The sequence below is a fragment of the Phoenix dactylifera genome, chromosome 6 (assembly GCF_009389715.1).
Source record: "Phoenix dactylifera cultivar Barhee BC4 chromosome 6, palm_55x_up_171113_PBpolish2nd_filt_p, whole genome shotgun sequence".
Taxonomy (NCBI): Eukaryota; Viridiplantae; Streptophyta; class Magnoliopsida; order Arecales; family Arecaceae; genus Phoenix; species Phoenix dactylifera.
In genome coordinates, this window is record NC_052397.1 from 5,152,790 (window position 1) to 5,166,452 (window position 13,663).

The 13,663-nt window shown below is 39.6% G+C and overlaps 1 pseudogene; it reads right to left on the reverse strand.

The window, feature by feature from the left end:
- Positions 1 to 873: 873 nt before the first annotated feature.
- LOC103705261 lies at positions 874 to 11,888 on the reverse strand (annotated as a pseudogene).
- Positions 11,889 to 13,663: the final 1,775 nt, after the last annotated feature.

Consider the following 13,663-nt stretch of genomic DNA (forward strand, 5'->3'; position numbering starts at 1 on the left):
CCCGTTTGGAAAAACTTTTGGAGGACTAGAAAGTACATATTTGCTATAGTATACAATATTATATTACTATATTTATATATATTATATTACATACAGTAATATTATACTATATTATATATTTATGTATTAATATATATTATATTTTATTATGCTCTGTTGTATAATACTATGCAATATCTTTTATAGTCATTTTGTCATACCAAAAGTAATTTCTTAGTTTGTTTACCAAACACATATTAAATCTTGCAGCACTTTAGAAATATAATTATTAAACAGCAAATAGCTTTTTATAAAAGCTCTACTTTAAAAGTTTTACTTTCGAAACTCTACTGTCAACAACTCTGCCAAACAGAGTCTTAATTTACTTCCCAAGAAGCTTCCTGGTCTAATGGCAACCTTGTACCAGATAATCTTCTAACTGATTCTTCACAAATGCTCCAACTCACTTAAAAGAGTTAACATTTACAGGCCTAGATGAAATTACTGAAACCAAAATGAGAGAATCTAAATTTCTGTAAAAAAAAAAAGAAGATAGTATTTGAATATAAAATGGTGCTCACTATTGTGGCAGCGCACTTCAAGAAATTCAAGGGCACAGCTTCAGAAGCTACAGACTTGGACTGCCTTAGTATATTACCCAACAATATTTTTCTGTTCAAGTTTTGTCATTATCTGTTAAGAAATCTTTGGGGCATAATCCTAACAGCCGATCACCTTGAATGGAATTTTTCTTGCAAATCTTTTAATGCTTCCAGAACATCTATCCATGCACAAACAAGAATTTTGGCAAGATTCACAGCAAGGAGGACTAGTAGCAACCGAAATATACGACTAAATTCTCCGTTAAGAATTTATTCTTTAATATTCCTCTCATAATGAAGTTGCAATCTTACAAATGGTTGACTTTCCTGACACTGAAATAATGCTACTGAAAAAAAAATCGTACTTGTCAGAGTGCTAGCTTTCTTCCTATTTGACAGAATGGTTGAATCTAATTCTGCAACAGCAGTGTAAATTTGAATGAGGACAATTGTATAAAAATGGTTATTATGGCTGTGAAGCAGCTATATGCAATTGAATCCTTCGACATGCTCCACTGTGCAACTCATTAGGAACCTGTAATGTTAAGAACCAGGAACATGGATGCCGACGTAACCAAAGCCTGTTACAAGAAATGCCAAGCCTTTGAAGGAAGAGGTACGCAGAATAACCTTGCCCGTCATTTGCAAGGTCATAATACCCGCAGAATAGAAGGAATACTCCGAGCCCAAGTTCCGAGAATAGAATCTGGTATTCAACCATGAAAAATCATCTACAGTAAATAAAGATACATACATACATACGTACAAATATATATAGAAAGAGAGAGACACACGTATACATATACAATTCAACAAGATCGCCCTACTTGTGATAGAAGCGTATGTATTCTGAACTATGATTTGCAGTAGTTAGGCATATCGAGAACCAAAACTTGGTTTGTGCTACCCCACGTTGCGTCGCCATATCTAGTATTATACGAAGCCATATCAGCACCCTTTTTTTCAGAGGGAATAATATCAACCCCTGTTAGAAGGTCATTAATATCTTTGCAGGCCAACATTTTTTGGCATTTATAGCATATTGAGGCCCAAATTACAAGGTTGGTCTAAGCTTAGCTAGTTCTTTGCGTAAATATATCTAAGAGTTAACACCAATTAAATATAAAATCCTCAGGTAAGACCATGTTTCTCTTGTTGCCAGTTTTAACCATAAAAATAAGCATGCACCAAAGCAGGTTGGAATATACCTATGCCAAACCTTGGTCGATGCTTCTTTGGTTTGTCGATCAAAGGCTTTATCTCTTGAGATCTATTGGCTTCTTAGATCCTCCATTTGAGAGCTGGTTTTGTCTTGTGAGCGTCTCCTAACCTTCTCAGTGACAACCCACTCATTGACTCTCCCAGCCTCTAAAAGACCAGTTGTAGCTGCTTTAATCCGAATGGAAGACATAACATTTTCAACTAGGACCCAAATATCAGTAGATGAAAAAGAGCTGTAACAAAAAAACATAACTTTTCTTTAATAATGGTAGTTAAAATGATGATGATGATGTGCTTTACTATTCATATGTAGCCATGATTGAAGTAAGGCAACCTATAGCAATTCTATAGGTGTTTTACCTTGGAGTTCCAAAAGCTTTAAGAGAGTGATAATTGTTGGAACATAACCACCCCCATTGAGGAATGTCCACTTCAGGAACCAAAACAGAAACTGGGATTATGATGCAGTAGAAGATAAAGGTTACTGTATGAGCTACAATCTTTCCAACAAAGAAGAAGCTGTATATGAAATAGAACTTCTTCCATAGAGATACTTTCTGCGGAAAGGGAAAAAAAATCAAATGATTGTGAAGATCTCCATATTCCTTCCTTCGCAACTCTTCATGAAAAACAGTAAATGAAAAATGATAAACCTCATTACGTATGATTTCCATTGCCATTTTCTTAAACAGATTAGCAGGCCCGCAGGACCATCCGATGTTGCTGATATCGATAAGCTTTGAAAGTGCTAGGTAACTCACTTTTGACCTAAAATACAAGCAAAATTTGATTAATGATTTACTCTCAGGTAAAAGTATAATAATTAGAAAGTTGCGACGAATTCTAAAGAATAATCTGTATGTTATTATTAATAATAGATGCTCATCAATGCCGTTCTTGGATCTACATAAATTTAACTATATATGTGATTAAAGTATGGGTAACTTACTTTGATGTCACCAACATATACGAATTTCCAACCTCGAAGACCAGCTCGAACAGCTAGTCATGTCTTCTACGGTTGTTCGATCTTTCCAACCTCCAGCTTCTGTGATGGCAGAAATCCGCCATACACCCGCAGTCCCTATAAGTAAAAAATGTAGATGCTTGAGTAAAAGAAAATTTTTCATTCAAGATCTTTAGAAAGCTAGTTTATATATTGTGATCTATTATGTTGGGGGAAAAAACCCCAAGTCATACCGCCACGGAGGCGCTCGGCTAGAGAACGCCGACTAGAAAGGCGCTCGACTAAAGGACGCCGACCAGAGATAGCGCCAAGAGGCGCCCAACCAAATAACCAAGTAGGGATGCTCGGCTAGAAAGAGCCGACCAGAGAAAGCGCCGACCAGAGAGCGCCAAATAGAGGTGCTCGGCCAGAAGGTGCTCGCCCAAAGGCGTCGACCAGAAGTACTAGAAGCAACCCCGCCACAGGGCGCCCCTCTGGGCGACCAGCTCGGCTCGGCACTCTTGCCGAGCCGATGCCTTTAACTAATACTCCTCCCCGCCTAGCTTTCTCGAAAGGTCCGCGGCTATACACGCGACTCTACTACAACCTGCCACTATCTCCGAGCCATCAAGGCATAAGATCTCCGCAGGTATTGGCACGACCTGCCATTAATGCATGAGACTCCCTCAAGTCTCCAATGCACTCAGTCATTTAATGAACACGGCTCAAGACGATCTCCGGATCACTGAACCATCAAGCGTATGTCTCCCTGACGGTCGGTTCATTCGGTAATAAATGCACTTACCATCCACGGACCCAGGCCCATCACGGCCGGCGGTTCAACCACTCCAACAGGTCCGATCGACCGTGACAACTCCTGGTTCCGGTCTGATTTGGTCCCGTTCTCCACTACGCCATCAATGGGCCAAATCGTGCCCAATTATGACGAAAAGAGACAATTCCCCCGCCACCTCCCAGGTAACGTAATCCCCTTCTATAAAGAAAACCTGGAGAAGGGAAGGGGGGCCCCGACAGAACCCTCCTGGACCGGGTGAAAAGAAGCAAACAGCACAGACACAATGGAGGATATCATCCTTTTCATCTTCTTCATCTTATCCAAATATTCCTGCTGTCTTCTCCATATACTCTCTTCCTTGCTCTCTCCACATATCTGCCCCCTCTGACTTAAGCATCGGAGGGCCGGCGCCGGGGAGCCCGGCCACCGGCTTTTGCAGGACTTACACCCTCCAGGAGGACGTCACCAGTCGGCGCGCCGCCGACCACCGTCCCTGCAGCGAAGCTCCTCCTTTCCCGGCTTCGCGGTAGCCCCCGGGTCCAATTTCCAGCAAATATTATATCTAACAACTTAAGAGTTCAAATTTCAAGATATGACATAAAGACTTGCTTATTGATAACACACCTAGTCAGCAATTTAATTACCCCTTTTCTTTAAGGATCAACTTCATTTCGTTTAGGTAAAAATGGACCATATGGATAAGGAATAGCATGTAATAACAACAAATGTAAATATTGTATTGTTATTTGAACACGTAATGATGCTGAGATAAATATCTTTAGTACTTTATAATGCCCAATACAGATCATGTATGTGTTCATTGAATCAACTGTATTCCATCCTTTCTGAAGCATTCATACATCATATCAAGGCGTTTATGCACTTGCTCGTCCCTATTTCTAGCATGCTTAACAGTCTTTTGTACTTTACTACTCATTCATTATTTTTTTCAAATCTTATGGTTAAATATGAGCAAAAAGACACAGAACATTATATATAAACTATGCAAACCATAAGATTATTTTACCATTAATCCAAAAAAAGCACATGTAGATGACCCTGCCTCTTGCTCGATCTTGAAGTGGTAATCTAATGACATCTCTTGTATCTCGTCATCAGCACTCATCAGCATTCACTGTATGGTTGCTCATATTTATCAGGAAAACTCTTCAAATTCTAATAAATCTATAGAAAAATAAATCCATATAATAATAGAGAGGGAAAGAACTTAGTTCTTGAGATTGTCAAGAAGCAAAAAAGTTTATTACGCAGTTTATGTGGAGTGCTTTGAGATTACTTCCATCACTACCACCAATTACACTGTCCTCAAAAACTATCACCAATACCATGTCAATTAGATAATGCCAGTGGCTCCTTGTAACAATTCAGGATATTATCCAAAAAGGCTAGTTGCAAAGTATTATTTGGCTTCCTTCACACTATATAAGTACCTAAGGTTTTCCAACACAAAACCAGTGATGCAGGGACTAATACACACAAGCACAAGTCCTTGCGTACTCTCTTGATTTAAATTCTTGTGCCGTCGTTAGGGTAAAACTCAAATTCAATCAAATTTATCAAATTCAATCAAAAGTACCACCATCATCCCCTTATTAGTCCCAATAGACCAGTAGCACAATATCCCTAAGTTCACATAGGTCATGGATCAGATCCACTTTAATATCTTTTGTAAAAACTTAGGAACTTATCCACAAAAAGTTAGCTGAGAGATGTTATTTATATTACGCCCCAAATTTAGGACATAACATGCCCCAGGAGTGTGGCCCACGATAACATGAAGCCAATAATCACAATATGTACTCAAAACCACCTCAAATAAAAATATAGCAAAATGATCCAAATCCATCATCCATTAAATAATAAGGCAAACATCGTTCAGAGGTGTTTAAATTCAAATAAGAATTACCAAAAACCCATAAACCTTAAAATTTAAGAAAGTAATATAACTACAAATTTTATAGTCAATTAAAATACTAAAATTCTTCTACAAAACCGCTAAGTTTGCTAGCCGTGAACTTCAAAACCTGGATCATCCTTCATTCCTAGTGATTCTATTCGTTAAAAAAATAGAAGAAGATTGAACTACACAGCTTCAGTAAGTAAAGCCTTTTATTACCTTATCAAATCAAGCATAAATTTTTATTACATCGATAAATTATTTAGAGAATTAACTGCCATTAACAAAAATTTAGAATAACAGTATAATCATAATCAGTCATGCTCTTGCAATGCATAATCATGTAAATTACATAAATATAGTTTCTAATGCATAAATAAAATTCATAAATCATCTATTTTACAAAGTCATAAATCATTTATCATTTTGTCATATTCATAATTCATAATAATTCTCTCGAACACTAAATGCATCTAAGGTCACCTTATATCCGTGATAGAGCCATAAATCAATATCATAGCCAACTACTAGTAACCTGGCTGGCCAGGGCCGTATGGCTAAGGCTACTGTAATGCCGCTGGCGGAAGGCCATATGCCAAGCTCAGTATAATCCCATTGGCCGGAGAGTCGATTTGCCAACTATTTTTATCTCCGTGGGCGAGGGACGTACATAGCTATTTTCGAGAATCTGTAGTAACATCTTTGCTTAAAAGAAATTTTTCATTAAGTCATTATTCTTAAATTCATATACAAATAAGAATCACTAAATGCTTTAGAGAGTCTATAGTCTATAAATAAGCCTTTAACAGTAGATTAATCAGGAAATTATTTTTTATTGAAAAGTACAAATTTCATAAATATAGAGTTCATATTTTATAAGGCAAGGTCATTAATTCTTAAATATGAGGAACCATTTTTCGTAATAAATTATGAGTTTCATAATATCGCATGCTTGATCCTTAATTTTAAGAAAATATTATTTCATCAACATTTAATATTATTTTTATATTTTTATGTAACTCGGAAAATGAGTAAAAATTTAAAAACTAGTATGAAGTGTCAGGGTTACTTACCTCTTCCGTCTTAGGCTTTCAAACTTTACTAGGGCGAACCTACTAAACCTATTTAAAGATATTAAGTTAGGTTAATTCCTATTCAATAACTTTATTAGTAATTGGAAATAACAAGATAAAGTGAATGGTTGGTCATATGACGGGCATTCGGCGACTCCCAGGTAGGTAAGGTCTAAGAAACTTGATCAATTGAATCATAGAGCATGGACTCGATCAAGACTAAGGTCGTTTCAATATGGTTTCATCATCAGTGAGTTCTAGAGACACTCAATAGGATGGGGTGATCGGTCAATAGTCTCCTTGAGCACTAGGGCAGTTAGGGCTCTTTGCAGCGAACTCCACTTAGGTCCTAGGATAGAAAGATGAGACTCTTTGTTGGGGTACATCAATCTGCTCGAAGAGAAAGAGGGAGAAGAGGGAAAAAAAAGAGGAAATAGGAGAGAGGAACTAGACTGAAAAAGTGGAGAGAGAAGTGGGGATCATCAAGGGTCATGCTAGGGAGACTTAGCCGGTGGTCGGAGGTGGTAGACAACTAGCAGCAATGGCTAGCCAGTGAGAAAATCCAAGGGAAAGGGCTTGAAAAATAGGAGAACCGAAACCCTTCCCTTGATTTTGGTCGTTGGCCGCTCATCGATGGCTATGGCTTCACCGGGGAAGAAGGTAGGCGGAGGCCGTGGGACTCAATGAAAGGTCCGGTTCCAAGAGGCTGCAAGGCTGGTGGTCAGAAAAAAAAAGAAAGAAGAAACTTGGCCAAAATAGGGATGGTGAACAGGGGAGTTTTTCGATTGATTTTCAATCGATTTCTCGGCTGATGGCGGGCGCTTAAGGCCATGGGAGAATATGAAGAAAAGGAAAAGGAGCTTGGGGTTTTTACCTCAGCTCTGGTGGGTATCCAGCAGCCCCCAATTTTCTGCGAGCACCAAGATCGGGCAACCGCGAACTCAACGAAGAGAAAAGAGAGAATGGATCTTGATAATCGTAGGTGGAGGTCCATAGGGAGAAATCGTTTAATATAGAGGAGACCTAGGGGCTTCGGTGGCCCTAGGTCTCCGGACTCCTAGTCGGAGTCATCAGGGAGAAGGGAGGAAGGAAGACTTCCGATGGAAGTCTTCTGCCTACCACGTTGCAAAGCACGTGTGAGGCTAGTATGGGCCAAGCCCGGTTTGGGCCGGTCAAGTGGACCGGGCAGAGGCAGGCCCTTCACAATTTAGGTTCTTTCTCTCTATATAAGTACCTAAAATATTTTCAGTATATAATAAATATAGAATAAGACACAATGCCAGTACAAGTCCTTACACTCATCCTCATCCTTTGAGAATAATAGTGCAAGCACCACCAATAAAACTTAACCTAAGTCAAACTCTTGGGGATGTTACCAAGGATTCAGAATCTATCACCATATGTCGGAGGGATCTAACTGCTACATTGGGTAAGCCAGTTTGAAATATACTTATTTATTATCATCATGCGTATACGTCAAGGAGGACCATATTAGACTCTCTCTCTCTCTCTATGTGAGAAAGGGAGAGAGGGAGTGAACATACAAATATCATTATTTTTTAATGGATGTTTGATGTGAAAGTGTCAAAAGCAGTAGTGCTGAACAATTTGAGAGTTCATTATATTTGCATTCATGAATATCGATTTAGAAATGCATTTTTATAGCGATTTAGATGAGGATTCAATTGTCAAGCAGTAACACCTATCTTGTATTATATCAAACTGAAATTAGATTAACATAAATTAACATGATTTCTCCTCAGAATAAAAAAGAGAAGAAGAAGAAGAAATCAATAATTAGGGAAAACAAGAAAAATCTCACCGAACTTCCAACGAGCTTGGACAAGAGCAATGTCTGGGTTATGCACGAGGAAAGGAACAGTTCTCATCAAAAAGTCAGACTCAGGTTGGAAATCAGCATCAAACATCGCAACGAAATCACAGCCTTGCACGGAGTCGTGCTTCATTCCTTCCTCTAGAGCGCCGGCTTTGTATCCTTTCCTATTATCTCTAAATTTATAGTGTATATTCACACCATTATTCTTCCATTTTCGGCACTCCATCTCCACTAATTCCTAGCCAATTCATTAAAGGGAAACCATCAACTAAAGTGACTTGAATCAAAAAGCAAAGAAGATGAACAATCCAGTATTCACTCCATGGTATGATGCAATTATCATTCAATTCGATTTATTATAAGAAGTCATCAAGCAAGAAGGAAATGATGCACCACCACAGTCCTGCACAAGGTATAGATCCTGCACAAGAAAGTCCTACTTATCAAACCATAGATGCCTGAACGGATGGTGTCACGTTTGGGCCTGGCTCGTGCGTAACGGGCCCTGCTACAGGCTATGTGAAGGACCTTGTGGTGCAGTACATGGATCGCCAATGTGAGCCAATCATTGCACAAGCACAGATAAGCCATGGTTCTGTTTAAACACATATGGTCATCAGGTAAGACCCACTTGAATGGATTGTAGTAGGTGAATAATTGGATCCTCCAATAATTTTAGAAACTGAAAGGAACCTAACTTAGAAGACAAAATGCTGTATTGAGATGAGACGTAAACTGGTCCCTCCCACATTACCATCCACCTCATCCATTGGACCCAGGTTGAGTTTGTGCATGTTTGTATGAATGTGTGTGCATGTCTCACAAGAAATTATATTATGTACCGCATGCACCATAGGCCATACAGCATGACAACCACGCCGTCCCTTTTTGTGGGCTAATCACCGAGATGAGCACATGATAAATGAGGCTTATAGAAATGAGACAACGTGATTGGCATAGTGCACGGCCACGTTGGTGCACGCAATGCAGGATATAATTTTTCATGTCTCACCCCTTCAGAAAAAAGTGCTAGGTGGCACGAAGCCGAACAATCGCCTATATGGATTGTGGTAGGAAAATAATTGGATCTCCCAATAATTTTAGAAACTCGTAAGGAACCTAACTTAGAAGACATAATGCTGTATTCATGAGATGAGACATACAAACTGGTCCTCCCACGTTACCATCCACCTCATCCATGGGACCCAGGCTGAGTTCGTGTATGTGTGTCTGTATGCGTGTGCTGTTTCATACCTTCAAAAATCGCTAGGTGGTAAGTAATTAAGCAGTACCCTGGATCTATAGGCTATGTTGATTTGATATCAGACAATTCTTGAAGCATTTCAAGTCATTTTTGTTTACTTTTGGCCCAGCCAGTATTAGACATTCAGTGTGACTCACACCTGAACAAATTAGACGAGCTTCCCAAAAGTCTTGGGTGCCGGCGACAGCAATCTTTGTAATCTTTGTACACAACCTCATAATTGAGGGAGGAGTTGCCCAGTCTTAAGGCAAGAATCACTTAGGCACCACATACTAAGAATCCCTGAGTGTGGGTGAATGCTCAAATCAAAATCCAAACCTGTGCATAAGCCGACCGCACTGTGTGCGGTCCACCGCACAAATGGGGTTCAAACAAACTGATTGATTGGTGAGCCAAAGCTGAAAAAGGGTACATAATTATCAATATCATCGAGATTTTAATGAATCATGAAGAATCTTTAACAGTTAAAGATATTAATTGTTTAAAGAAGATCTAATCGCAAGAAATCCTAATAATATGTGCTCATTATTGTTTTAAGGCATCTGACATTAATAATAGCTAAAAATCCGCGCGTGCAATGAGGGAATATAGAGGAAGAGTATTTCATTGATGGCTCTGAATTCTAACATTGAGAGTGTGGAGGAAGTGATACAATAGATGCAGTAAAAGGAGCTGGAAGGTCTCAGAAGCTGTCCTTGGGTTGCTGGACTCTGAAGCTTTCAAATTACATATAATGTGTAGATTTTTTTTTAAGGTTGCATCCCCATAAGTCCTAATAGTCTTTGCTAAATTTTGTGGTGAGGCATGATGTAAGTGAAAACAGAACTCTCGAGCAGTCTCAACCATCTACATTAAAATGATAAAGCTGCTGGTGTTCCTTAAAACCCAAGCTACCACACAGAGGCCATTGGGCCTGAACTTGTAGACCTGTCTTTCAAGCGTTGATAACAGCAGTAGGAAAGTCTACCGTGAGGGTCTTCAACTCATATATCTTTTATGTAAGCAGGGCTGCAGGCAACTGCAAACAGAGAAATTTTTTAACGAGCGTTACTTCTAGGTACCTTGTATTTTGTGGGCAACTGTGCGTCCTTATCTCTCTCTCCCACATGGCTTGGAGTCGAAGGACAGAGTCTTTGAGAGGAAATTGGCTGGATTTGAGGCCAGGTAATAGGTGAGATCCAACTCACTCTCATCTGTCAATTGTCATTTATATCATACCACTTTAGCCTACCAACAATGTGCACTCTCTGAAATCCACCCAAAAGCTGCAGGGGGATCAATGGTGTTTCCTACGTAAGTGCAGCTCAATGATTCCATCCTCTCTCTCTCTCTCTCTCTCCCCACACCTTTTAGCCTCTGTATGGTGTCGCCGATAACTAGAACGAAGGCATGGGAAGAAAAACACATAAAACAATATGAAGTTGCCCAACGGAAAGCAAGATCATGTCAACAATGCATCTGTTCAGAGTTGAGAGACATACCTTAACAGCAGGGTCAGTGGAATCATCCAACACTTGGATTATTATTCTATCCGATGGCCAGTCCAAACCACATGCTGCCCCAATGGAATGCTTGTATACCTTTGAACAACACCAAGGCTTACAGACCAAGTACTCGAAACCTATGGGAGGAGAAAAAAAAACAGTGGGGTGTTAGTTTTTTACCTCTTTCTCGTTGTACATGGGTATCTGAACTAGGACCATTGGAAAGGCCGCAGTGCCCTTCTCCAAATCTGGTGCTATGGGCTCCCATCTGTATCTTTTCTCCGGCTTGAGTGCAAAAATCTTAACAATGAGGCTAACCATGCCAACATAAATCTTTTCAATAAGGATCATCACTGTCATGAGCAAGCACAAGAAGATGCCAATCCTTAGCAGCGGCGCGACAAGCGCCACCCGTATCTGATCCCAAACCAAGATAAGCTGCTCGGCGATGCTGCCATCATCCATCGACGCACCTAAAACCTCCCATGCTCGTTCCAGTTGCCTCTCGACATCACCAGACGGTAGTCTGATCATGACTGATGGAGATGAATTGCCTGCATGCATTGGGTTAATTCCAATCCAAGTTACGTAAAGGAAAGAAGACTTGGTATCGTCGAAGAAGAAGTATAAGCTAGTGAACTACCTGTTTGAAGGTTTGATGCCACATTGGCTTCCATTCGCTCTTTTGGCCGGAAGGACGTCTCAGAAAGAGCTCTTCTAGTGCCTCTCCTATTCCATGGACTCTCCTCCTCTAATGGGTAGCTCCGCGAGGCCTTTCTTTTTTGTTTTTTGTTTTGCCCGCGTGTTGCACGGAGCGCGTGAGGCCTTGATGAGGACCAGATGTTGACTTTGTGGTGCGAGGTCTACTGAGGGAAGCCATGACATAATTAGAAGACGGAAGGAAAGCAGGAAGGAGTTACAGACATAACTTGTGATTATAATAATAATAACGAGTGTTACTTTTCGCCGTTGGAGGGGACGCTTGGACTTACGAATGATACTGCGGCCTGGGGTTTCACATGTTGAGAGGGAGAGAGCATGCGACTTTCCTCCTAGTGTCTTTTCTTTCTTTTTGATCTTATTCTTCTCCTAGTTTTTCAAAGCAGGACTAATTTATGAGGCACTTGGTGTACCAGGATCATCAGACCCGTTATTCCAGGCCAGAGAACATGTGGTTGTGTTTCTGAATACAAGAATAAGATCACGAGGAGCTATATCTTGACAGTGTGTGATAGGCATATATTGATCTATCTTTTGCTTCCTACCTAACAGTTTTTAGATAGATTCTGCACCTATTTTCCAAATAACCCATCTCAGAAATTGTCGGAAACTCACAATTCCCATTTATGTAAGGTAGGTCGCTATTGTCCCCTAACATCACGGGCCTCAAAAAGACTGACATGCATCCAATATCTAATAACTAGAGGAAACTCTTTTCAGATCTTTCAGTTTACCTAGTATGCAATTCCTTTTAGCATCTAAACCAAGAGATTGGCAGACATTAACTTTGATGGTGTCTTCTTGTACTCTTGCCAGCCGTACTTTAGTCATATAGGCTTGGGGGAGATGGTTTGTTTGAAAACGAAATATGGCATTCCCTCCATAAAAATGATATTGCAGTCCCAATTAGAGGTTATTGACAGTTCCAAAGGAGAGGGAAAATAATATATAACTCTTCGTTTGATATCTACACTGAACCGGTTGTCTTAAATTGATTGCTGTTGTGACAAATTGTGCTCATTCAGGTTTAATTGTGTCATGTCCGGTTTTACTTGATGCGTCCCTGAACTTGTATGAAACTAAGGATTGTTTCGGCCCTCGCCTAGCCAAGTGATAAGGATGTCTCCTATGGTTTGGGTCTACATGGATTGGTAATATGGTTGGGTACATGTCCACGCAACCAGTCGGGCATGCACCTTTGTTAGATCCTCCACATTTACATTCATAGCTCACACGAATTGGATATTTTTCTTGCAATCATTAACTGTTTTGTCAGAAATAATTGAGGAAAAATGTTTGATCGTAGATCTATTTGGATTTTTGTGTTTATGCCAATACATGGGTGCAGTTTTTAGATCGATGCTTCTTGAGAACTTTTTTAAGATCTTTTAGGCAGCATATGGGTCGGGAACAGGACTGGCATGAGGCTTATTAAGAACATAAAATACTTTTTCCAGTCAAACTTGTTTATCCCAGGATAACTATTCTAACATAAATCTGTCGTCCGTGCCCACCGGCCTTCCCCGGCCCCCAACCCCATCCTCCTTTGCGTTTGTGGTGAAACATAAATATCTCAAAAATCAACAAAAAAAATAATTATCCTCCATCAAATGAGGAGTACCTGATAACAAACAACAACAAAAAAGGATAAATAAAAAATTTAAAGGAATAAACACTAAGTGCTCAAAAATAAATACAAATTTGCTGGGAGTAAACACCACTCTGAAGAAATAAATACTAATGTGGCCACTATAAACATTAACCTCTAGATAATAAATACTTAGTCTATAGGAATAAAACAAAAATAAATAGAAAAGGATATG